General features: G+C 43.3%; 1 long non-coding RNA gene across 1 annotated transcript; it reads right to left on the bottom strand.

Annotated features, from left to right (window-relative positions):
* Window positions 1-6,694: 6,694 nt before the first annotated feature.
* On the bottom strand, window positions 6,695-7,395 carry LOC110674404. The gene is made up of 2 exons (XR_002498832.1): window positions 6,880-7,395; window positions 6,695-6,804 (listed from the first exon to the last, which is right to left on the bottom strand). It is a non-coding gene; the product is annotated as an uncharacterized LOC110674404 (long non-coding RNA).
* Window positions 7,396-11,575: the final 4,180 nt, after the last annotated feature.

Raw genomic sequence — 11,575 nt, 5'->3', positions numbered from 1 at the left:
CCCCATGCTTAGGGATTTTGCAATCCCTACAAGTTCCTCATCAGTTACTCTATCCTCATCACCAGCCCCAATCCCCGGCTGTCCTACAAAAGGAGGCCATGGGCTAGGGTTGTGGCGCGGGAAGAGCCCCTCGATGATCCCCTCCAGCATCTGTGGAGACTGCTCCGTAGGAGCAATTGCACCTCTTGTCTTCGCCATTACGATCCTGTAGGCATCACCCCACGGGTTCGCGTTGGCACTCTGACAGAGTCCCTCGAAGCAGGCCTTTTTGCTTGCCCTTATCTCAGACTTCAGCGCGACTTTGGCAGCGGTGAACACCGCCCGTCGTTCTTCACGCTCCTGCTCGGTACGTGCTCGCTGCATCCGTCTCCTAGCCCGTAGGCAGGCACGGCGCAGGTTCGCAATAGCTTGAGTCCACCAGTATGTCGGTGGTCTCCCATTCCTAGGGTGGACTTTTCTAGGCATGGTCGCATCGCATGCACGCGTAAGCACCGCTACCAGTTCGTCCCCGCTTAGGCCGAGTAGGTTACGCTCACGGCGGAGCGCCTCCCTAAGTACTTCATCATTGAAGTACGATGTCTTCCACCTACGAGGGCTTGGCCTTGACCTAGCCGCTTCCTCAACCCGCTGCCTGCTGTTGTTGTAGTCGATACTGTAGCGAACCGCCAGGTGGTCGCTGTGAGTGTAGCCATCGTCTACCCTCCAGTTCGAACTACTCGTTAGGCCAGGACTACAAAAAGTAACGTCGATAATCGACTCCGCTCCGTTACGGCTGAAGGTACTTTTGGCACCAACATTAGCCAGATCGACATCTAGCACGGCCAGTGCCTCTAGCAGGATTTGACCTCGCTGATTCGTGTTACGGCTTCCCCATTCCACGGCCCAGGCATTGAAGTCGCCCGCTATTACAACTGGCCTTCGCCCTGTCAGCGCGGTCGTCATGCAGTCCAGCATCTGCGTGAACCGCTCGGTCGACCAACTCGGAGGCGCATAGCAGCTACAGAAGAGGACCCCGTTTACTTTGGCGATCACGAAGCCCTCGTAGGTAGTAGACACCAACTGCTGGACAGGGTATTTACCCGTTGTCCATATCGCCGCCATTTTTCCGGATCCATCCACGACCCAGTTGCCGTTGCCGGCGGGTACTCGGTATGGGTCCGATATGATGGCGATGTCCGTCCCCCACTCAGCAACTGACTGGTACAGCAGTTGCTGAGCTGCGTCACAGTGGTTCAGGTTCAGCTGCGTTACCTGCACTGTGATTTTTCGTTGATGGCTCGTTTGAAGGTCGGGCACCTTGAGCCTCCCGTTGGGTGATTGTTGTTCACGGACTTGCCGGAACAAATCAAGCACTTGGGAGGGTTCTTGCAGCCTAGTGCCTTATGACCTTCCTCACCACAACGCCTGCACAGCTTAGTCCTATCAGGGCCTTTACAGCCCCAGGACTTGTGTCCAGGTTCCCTGCACCTAAAGCAGATCACTGGTTGCTCATGTATGTTCAGTGAACATACTGACCAACCAACCTTGATCTTACCTACCTTAGCGGACTTATTTGCGTCTGCCACAGGTAGGTGTACTAAGGCCACCTGAGTACCTGCCGGACCTTTCCGTAGCTGAACGGCGGTGGTGGGCACCTGCACTTCGCACTGTTGCCGCAGTGCCGTGACGAGCTCTTCTGCGTTAGTGATCTCGTCAAGGTTCATCACCTTCAGAGTCACTGACTGCGTCAGAGCCCTCACTTCAACACCAGCGCCAAGGACCTCTTCCGCCAAACTTTTGTAGGCGGCGCCCTTGCGCTCCTTGTCGCGCTTGAGCTCGAGGATCATTTCACCTGTACGAGTGCGTCTTACACTGCGTACGTCGGCTCCTAGATCCGCAAGCTTCGCGTCACTGCGCATCGCCTTCAGGACTTCCGAGTACTTGGACTCTTCCGTCTTGATGATGATCGCATCACCCTTTTCGCGCTTGGCACCTACCCTCCTACCTTTCTTAGGTCTGGTATCCCTGCGCTCCTGATTCACCTGTTTCTTCTTCTTCTTCTTCCTCACTACGGTTGTCCAGGGGGCGTCCCCCCCCTGCTCCGCCCTGACCTGTGGTGATGGAGGACCTCTCAAAGGTCGCAACCCCCTGTTCCCATCACTCCGTGAGGGGCCAGCCTTTTCGGGCCCACCCTTCTCGGCTTTCCGGGACGCCTGGCTGGGGTCCGATTTTCCGGCACTTCTGCCGGTTTTCGGGGTCAGTATCCGCCTGGCCTTACGAGCGCCGCCGGGTAGCTCCTCCCCTGACGGCTGCCTCGCGCGCTTCTGCGATTGCTTGCTGTAAGCATTCGCTTCCACGCTTTTGGGGCTGCCCGCGAAAACGAAGGGTTCCGTCTGGGTAGACTTCGGCACCTTCAGTTCCACGGGTTCTGCCGCAGCCACAGTCACCATGGGTTCAACATGGTTCTGCTTGGCCGCCAACATTGACTTACGAAGTCTAAGCAAGGCCTGCTTGAGGTCCTTGCTGATGTTAGACTTCGAGGACGCAAAGTCAATTATGGAGTCGAGCTGTTGTGCAGCCACTTCCATCGCAGAGAGCCCATCTCTACTTTTATTGATGGCCCTCATCAACCACGCTCCATCCATAACTTCACCCGATGCGTTAGCCGGGGATGAAATATGGGTTCCAGCACTGGCACTACGTGCACTGCTGCCTCCTCCTGCTTCTACTCTCCTCAACGGAGATCTAGCTAGCCCACTTCTTGCGAAGGGGTTCGCTTCCCTACTACTGCAACTACCTGCACTACCACTACTAATCTGATTATTATTTGAATTTGTACTCATTTTGGATCCCACGAGTAGCACGGGAAAAGAGGTCAACCACGCCAGAGCCCTGCATTAACGCGGTAAGGGACAAATACTGTGAGGGGTGCCCAGGTGCCCCACAGGCTCCGTTAATGGCCGAACATCTTTTTCACCCCTTCGACCATTCATTCCTCAGCACGGTTTTTCGCATCACACCTTGAATTGGGGTTACCCCGTTTGGTGGACTCTTACCACCGGAACGGGTTGTCCGTAGTTCTATTCTGGACGCCGGAACTACACGGCAAAGAGAAGCAGGCTCTGTCCCAGTTGGAACGTAAGCAGGCTCTGTCCCAGTTGGAACGTAATGCCACTAAGAAGAAGCAGAAGCTACCGGCTATTGCGGCTAATTTTGTACTGCCCCAGAACATAAACTTCAATTGCTGAGTAATGCACAATTGGCCAAACTATAGAACCAAAGACACATTAAAGATCTCCATGTCCCTTGCAGTTTCCCAAAATTTTATGGCTCATAAGATAATCTAGAATGCCGTGAAAAGTGTACTGCGATCTGTCAAACTTGGGTACCTTTTGCACTACCGAGGGATCAAATGCAGTACTAGAAGTGGTACCCAATCTGAGGCCGAGTGTGACGGACCTAATAGAACTCTAGACCACTGTCAATAGTTTTGTGACCAGTTGTAGCATACATTACTACATTTATATTTTTCAAAAATCTACAATTTTACCATTGGGTTTCTCGGTCTTTTCGATTTCACAATCACGTAAGAGCTCTGTATAAATACAATAGTGAAAGAATTGTATAAATCAAACAGTCCATTCTCATGGTATGTTGTGAAACAAAGCCTCAGTACTTGAAATATGCTTAAGAAAAGTAAGAAACATTCGTTATTATTTGGTTTTATTGAATTTAAAATCATAACACTTTCAGAGCTTTATGTTATATGGCTCCTTGAAAATCAAACTCTCTTGAGAAGATTCTATACCTTAACTCCGAATTTCATTAACCCGAATGTCATCACTCTGAACGCACTATTAAACTGAATGCTATTGTCCCGGATATATAATTACCTTGTATGACATTGTCCCGTGATAATGGTATTCGAAGTAATGCCATTCTAGTAACTGGAACTTGCGAAGATGGTCTTCGGGTATTCGGGGTAATGGAATTCAAAGTCAAGGGGTATAATTTTGAAAAGATATATAAAATATGGTTATAACAGAGTTGTTCATGGATTTTACGTAAATTCCAGTTATGATTAACGGAAAATCGTAAATTGTTCTGTAGCCCTGTTGATAACCTGCTGGACTATATACCAGAATATGGTTTCAATTCTACACAATCTAAAGATTTCGATGTACACTTTTATTTGTTTTTGATCGCAGACTGTGCTTGTGAAGTAAAGAGCTGCTATGACTCATCACAAACGAAAAAAGAGCATACTTTGGGAGCCTCACAAAGTTTTCCAAATTGACAAAGACAAACATTTAAGCTCTGTAAATGCTACAATTTTGAACTCCATTAAACAAAATATTAACGGATGTTCTAAACTTTGCATTGTTTTCTTCCATTTTGTATCGCTGGTTTCTACGTTGTTAATTTTATTTTATTCCATACACTGCTATCCATAATCGAAAATTTAATTCGTAAAATATTCCTTGACGTATACTTCGCTTCGATATACAACAGGTAACAATAATTGCATGTAAAATAAACTGAATCGTGAGTACATGGGTTTACCAAGCTTTCCAGATTATTGTGCTACAAGAACTAATTTGGTTACATGATGAAATTAGCTCCGTAATGCCTTAAAACACTTGAGCCTATGGAAAATCAGTTGATTGTGAAATACTTTGGCGGCATGTAAGGGCAATGTGCCATTGAAAACAATTGAACATGCTCAAAGGTATAAAAATACCTAATTAATCTATTGGAAATGAGTCTTTTCAATGGTTACGCTTCATTCAAAATTCTCCCCAGAATATACTAATAATCATATAATCCAACTTTGATTCAAATTTTAACATTATATCTATCCTGATAATCACGGCCAATGAAAACTCGTTTGAATATCTCGGGTTTCTTTAGAATAAGTGGACTTACACATTCAAAAGGGCCTAACTCCAAAACGGGCCCTACGATTTTTTTAAAATTTTGCCCAGACATACAGCTTGGCTATAGAAATCGACTGGTGAGCACAGATTTGATGGAGATTTTTTTCTGATAATAACGGTCAGGGGAGCACCGTGGACATCAATCGAAGAAATTTTCTCCACGAGAAACATCATTCGTTGATGCACGATCCTGCTTTGTCCAAGACGTTGTCGAGTGCTGTTGTAGCATCATCTGTTTTTGTTCAGCAACTGTATTCGTCAACAAGCGGGGGTACTCCGAGCTCTGCTCATCACAAAGTCCAAACTGTATTCAACTGTTGTTTGAAGAGGATGTTCTTATTTTTCTTCTTTTTGGTATTACGTCCTCCCTGGGACAAAGCCTGCTTCTCAGCTTAGTGTTCTTATGAGCACTTCTACAGTTATTAACTTAGAGCTTTCTTTGCCAAAGTTGCCATTTTCGCATTCGTATATCGTGTGGCAGGTACGATGATGCTTTATGCTCAGAGAAGTCAAGGAGATTTCCATTACGAAAAGATTCTGGACCGACCGTGAATCGAACCCAGACACCTTCAGCATGGCTGTGCTTTGACCACTCGTCTAAGGAAGACCCCCAAGTGTTCTTAATTAGTAAAGGTATCGGTCTTTCGACACAGAATTCTAGCGGACTCTCAGATTCATGTCCCACGAACGGTAGACTTTGTATTTGGGATTGAAGCCTTCTGTGACCTACACAGTGGTTAGAAGATTCCATGGTTGAATGAAACATCATTTGGATAAGGCCGTCGCTGGGATTGCTGTTAGTCAGTATACTAGTATCCCTCGGATCTATAACCTTTCTACGAAGATAACCCGTAAGAAACCACACTCCAGAGATTCTGGATGAGAAATGAGAAGCATATCCGATGTTCCAGAATGGTCTGTGAAGATTGCTGTAAAGAGCACTGCTTAGTAACGGCAACAACAAATTGCTTATAATAATAGACATTTGTGTTCAGCTGTTGGAGTTCTTGTTATTTAAGGCCGCACGGGACGTCATCATAATCACCCTATCCATTTCAAGAAGCAAATCTCAAGAACCACTCCATATATCGATGCGAAAATGTATCACTATGATTCTATATATGTAGTGCACAACCCGATAAATTTTCAGCTTCATCGGTTCACTAAAACTCGAGATTTGCTTCCACAAAGTTTTGATGATTATTGTTAGAGTGAGACGAAAGATAGGGAAAATAACACGGTCTCCCGTGTCCCCTTAAGACTTTTACATCGATGGCATGTTGTCAGGTCGTAGGATCTGCGGTTCTAGTATGAGTATGAGTAACGTGGTCTATTCTCAGCGCAGCTGTCTTTCTAATAAAGAAGTGAGCGCCACAAATGATTCGGAAATTCTCGACAGTGTTCCACCGATATACTTAGCCAACCACCACACGATCTTAAGAATTTCAGGAAGTTTTCAATCTGAGAATGATGTGCAAACCAAGTACATAAGCACAAAAGTATCATTATCGTAGTTGTTTAAATCTCTTCATTCGGAGCTTTTCACAAGTCGCATACTGAGGCAAAGTGAAGAAACTTATGAATAGGATACATCATGTACGCACCGCTTCCAGTCAAGCTCCAAAAAATTAAAGTAATATCACTTCACATTGCAAATTCTCGTTGAAATCTTAAATCCAGGATTTGATCCACTTCCAAATTTAGAATATCTCAAGCTACACTTCTTTTCTGACGCCTTCGAGCACACAGCATATCGTAACGATATTTACAGGATTTGATTTTCATTCTGTATCACAGACATCATGTTCAATGCCCAATGCTTGGCGTCATTTTAATTTTTATATGACCATCGTTAAGCTCTGTATCCATAAAATATTTTATTCAATCCCTACAAAGAGAAAGATTCTGTAACTCTGATAGATGACTAATTTATTAAAAAAAAAAACACTAATACTGAAATTACCGTACTATTTTCATTAGGGCTATACAGCACCGTCCGTCTTTTGTTGCATAATTCGATGTCGACGTCAATCACTGTGAAATGAAGCAGCAAATATAATTCCCATTCGCATGGACTGTGAAGCCCCTGCCTGCCAAGAACGCCAATAAACCACACCGACAACGACAGACAGGCACCCGTATACGCTCCTGCCACATGCTGCGAGGTGGACGTCCATCGCTTGAAACATCTTCAAGAGGTCCTTTCCGAGCCGGCAGGACCGATGATCGGAACGTCGCTCGACAGATATTGTTTCCTTTCAGGTGCTCCCAGCAGTGAATCTAATCGATTTCCAGCTTCGTCATCCATCAGAAGAGGAAGTGTCCTCTGGGAGTCGAGTGGTGTGTGTGGGAAACCTTTTCCCCAACCCGAAACGCAACACGTTACGAGTTACAACAGCAATTTCGGAAAACAATCAACAAATGTCAGAGCAAAGTGAACACGGTTGGCTTGCTTCAAACTCTCGAGCCCAGTTGTTGTCGTCGACTGTCAATTGAATTGAAGTGCTTTGCATATCTCCATACACGTAGCTTGCATTGCTGCCAGTCGCCACAGCGGTAGGCCAGGATAGTTGCGTAGGGCTAGGGTAGGTACTTGTACTTCCACATGAGCGAAGCAACAACGGTTATCATCATAGCATACATACGGATTTATTTGTTATGCAAATTTCCCAGCGAATGTGTGCACAAACATCAACGTCGTCGTCGTCGTTCCGATGTCTCCTCACCGGGAGAGAAATTCTTGAACCAATTCCAATGGATGGGTGACTGCCTGGCCTGGCGTCAAGCCAAGTGCCATCGATGAATCCTTAAAAGCGCCGCCGTTTGTCGATGTTCACTAGCGGTATAACACGCGTCGTTCTCTGACAAACTGGTGACCGTCGCACTATAGGCCAATAATCAATATATCGTGACAAAAGATCAAACATTAAATGTAGAATGCAGAACATATGATTTTTTTTTTACCAGTGACAACAATCCCAAGGATTCCAGTCGGAATTCCGAGGATTTCAGTGGGAATTCCGAGTTCCGACTGAAAGATTCGGAATCTCGAGGATTCTGAAAAGTTTGAATAATCGAAATTCCGAGGATTCCAGTTCGGAGTCCTAAGGATGAAGAGCTTACAATTTTGAATCAAAATTCCGTCTTCTGCCCCATAGTGCGTCGACCAAACGACGCATCTCGGGGATGGAAACAGAGCTATTGAATCTGACACCGAATAAATTCAATATCTGTAATATGATGCAAACACACTGAAATATCAATTTATTATTCGGGCTATCGTCTTTTTTCCTGCATCCCTAAATATAGGGGGAAACGATCTGCCGAACTGCGATGCCTTCAAGGGCAACCACACTCAAATCACCTCGACCCTTGCATCCCCTATCCCAGAACAGTCTCAGCACCGCCGCCTGCCAGTCCGGCGATGATGATTTTCAATTTGAATTTGAATATCAATTTCGTTTCAATTTGTTTGGCGGCACAAAGTATGCCGTGAAAATTAACTCTTTCCCGTCCTCGGTAGGACTGCCGTGCGATATCTACACCAACTGGTCGGTGCCTAGATGCAGTTCACATCTCAACTGGAAAGGCATCAGCGCGACGACTTTGTTCTGACGGAATCGCTTCCACCCATCATCCCAAATTTATGCTGCCCACTTCGGTTTCTGTAACGTCACTTTTGATTCCGTGGACCAGAAGTTGATGGCTTTTTCCCAGTCGAAGCAAGCGTATGCCGCTCAAATGGACGGTCACATGAATGGTAGAGCGGAGCACACTTTGTATCTACATTTGGGCGCTTTTTTGTGACTGGTTGGGATGATGATGCTGCATTAGGGCGGTTCAAATTACAAAAAATAGTTTGGGAATCCTATCTGTCATATCTTTTTTTACAATCCATATGATAAAAAAAGTGTTTTGTGAAATTTTCGGCATTTTCGTTAATGATTTAGAGGTGGAAAAGAGACAAAGTACTGTATATTTGGGTGAAAATAATCACCGTGTCACCCGATTTCAAAACTGAAAAGGCAATAGATGACTCTTTTTCAGTACACGGAAAAAAATTCTGTGGTAAAAATTACTATTTTAGCTGACTACGCCAACTCTTGAAACTACCATGGAATTTCAGACCAATTTACTATGTTTACGGTACATCCCACCACATTACTGGTACATTTGACAGAAATAATTTACAACAATCTGATTTCAATAAGGGATTTTTTTTTATTTCCGTATAAAGTGGGCCGAAGGGTCTCAGATTTTCATGAAACTTTTTCCACAGGCAGGGCACATCAATATAGAGTTCTAATTGATCCTTTGACCTTGACGCTTGCTGCTGGGCAGTGCGTCAAGAAAGCCAAGTTTTTTTTTTCCTTTTCGGGTCGCGCGCCTTTTTTTTCTGAGTGCTTTTATATAGCCGAGCAAACGAGTGAGGCTGAGAGTGGATTGTGGCTGCACAGTGAAGGATAAAGGATCAATTGGTGAGCTCGTTTCATGCTACTATTTCTAATCTATAAAATATGTGTGACTGTACATTTAATCGTTACAATTGTGGGACGTAAATATGAATTTTCAACAAACTATGAATTGTTCGTCACTGTGAGTGTCGACACAAACTCTGATTCATGAATTACATTTAGGTATTTGTTCAACAAACTTTGAATGGTTCGTCACCTCAAGTGTCGGCATAATTTTCCACTACATAGAAATTGTTCATATCAAATGAAAATATTATATTTACGAAAAAGCATGTATATATCTCACAAATCATTATTTGTCATGGTCTAATCGCTTATCAAAGTGAATCCTGTGACCCAACGATCCTTCTCATTAACAAACATCCCTCCCAGTAACCTTTGTGGAGATGCAGAGGCAAACACGGTCTCCAAATAGCAAAGGTTACACACTAACATTCCTTCCCCCAATCCCACCTGATTGCAAGGACGTGGCCGGCGCCGTTATTGACCCTGTATAAATAGAGGCACTGAATTATGCACATTGAAGAAGTTTATGGCCAATCCCAGCCAAACTTCTAGTTGATTCTTTGTGCATTTTCACTGACTTCGGTCAATCACGGAATAGCAACCATTGATATGTGTAGTCAGTCTAAGCTAAGCTAAGCTAAGCTAAGGCAGGGCACATCTATATAAATAAAACTAAATTGAGAAAAATTCAGGGTCGCTTATTTTCCCGGAAAACTCAGTTGGAATTTTTTTGTTTTCCTCTGACACTACTTACTTTGAAAAATCATAACTCAAGAACAAAGCATCGTAGAAACAAAGTTTTTTAATGAAAATGAATAAAAAAAATATTAACTGGAAAAAGTTCTCCACAAAATTTTCCACCGTTGAGAAAATTCGTGAAGTAAAGCCGGAAAAACTATGCTCCAACTCGTGGAAAATTTTCAAACAAATATTTTTGAGAAGACAATTTTATAAGCTTAATCGCTGAAATTTTTGAAATGTACTATTTTTCGTTTTTGAGTTATGGCCAATTTTGTAAAAAATGTACAAATGTGCCACTTTGAGCCTTTTCTTTGAAAAATCATAACTCAAGAAAGAAGCATCATAGAAACAAAGTTTTTTTTTATGAAAATGAAAGCAAATTTTCTCAGGAATTAAAAAAAAAATATTAACTGGAAACAGTTTTCCACCGTTGAGAAAATTCGTAAAGAAAAAACTATGCCGGAAAAACTATGTTCCAATTAGTGGAAAACTTTCAAAAATATATTTTTGAGAAGGTAATTTCATAAACTTTAATCGCTGAAATTTTTGAAATGTACTTTTTTTTCGTTTTTGAGTTATAGCCAATTTTGTGGAAAATGGCCATATAAGCCTTTTCTTGATTGTTTTATTTTGCCTAGAATAGAAACGAGAAGAACAGTTCATGTACTATCAAGTTAATTTGTGTTCATGTTAGTTCGTTTAGTTCACGATGTGATGTGTAAGTCTCTGTATTATAAAGTTATACCGGTATGGATCGTCGGCTCCTCATCATCCCTCTTGAATGATTCCCAGACGAGGAGACGCTTCAGCTGAAAGTTGTATCCGGTGAGCTTGTTTCGATTGAATCTCGCATGGCTTGTGATTGCTTGTGGGCCATTGGTGATCGGATGTAGTTAATGCTTTAAACTCAGAAGCGACAAACTGTACAATCGATGATCAATTGTTTTAAAACATTTCATGTGACATGCGAGCGTTATCCTGATGATTATTCAGCCGTCCTACATTTAATGGCAGGAAAGACATCATACAATTTGTGTACTGGTCACGCACGATAGTGTTGATTTGGTATAACTGATGTACGCAGCTTTTACATTTTAAAACTATAGGTAAAGTCTCATGAGCCAATAATTTCAAATTGAAACCCAAATTTACGCTGTTGATGATCATGTTACAGCATAGTATCAGCATAGTATCATAATAATTTACTTATGTCATTATAGAACGGTCTATCTGGAATCAAAAGTTGATACATGCTGGTGATTCATTGTTTATGTAACAGGTTTATGACGAGAGGAAATGTTTTGATTTCTTACGCACCAGAAAATGTTGATTTCTTACATATAGAATATATAACTTTGGGGAGAGGTGAGAAAAAAAATCATGAAAATTGTTTCGAGCGTTTAATGGGTAAATAATTGCAATATGGGAGGAGGTCAA

The sequence above is a fragment of the Aedes aegypti genome, chromosome 1 (assembly GCF_002204515.2).
Source record: "Aedes aegypti strain LVP_AGWG chromosome 1, AaegL5.0 Primary Assembly, whole genome shotgun sequence".
Lineage (NCBI taxonomy): Eukaryota > Metazoa > Arthropoda > Insecta > Diptera > Culicidae > Aedes > Aedes aegypti.
This window is presented reverse-complemented; position numbering and strand designations above follow the sequence as displayed.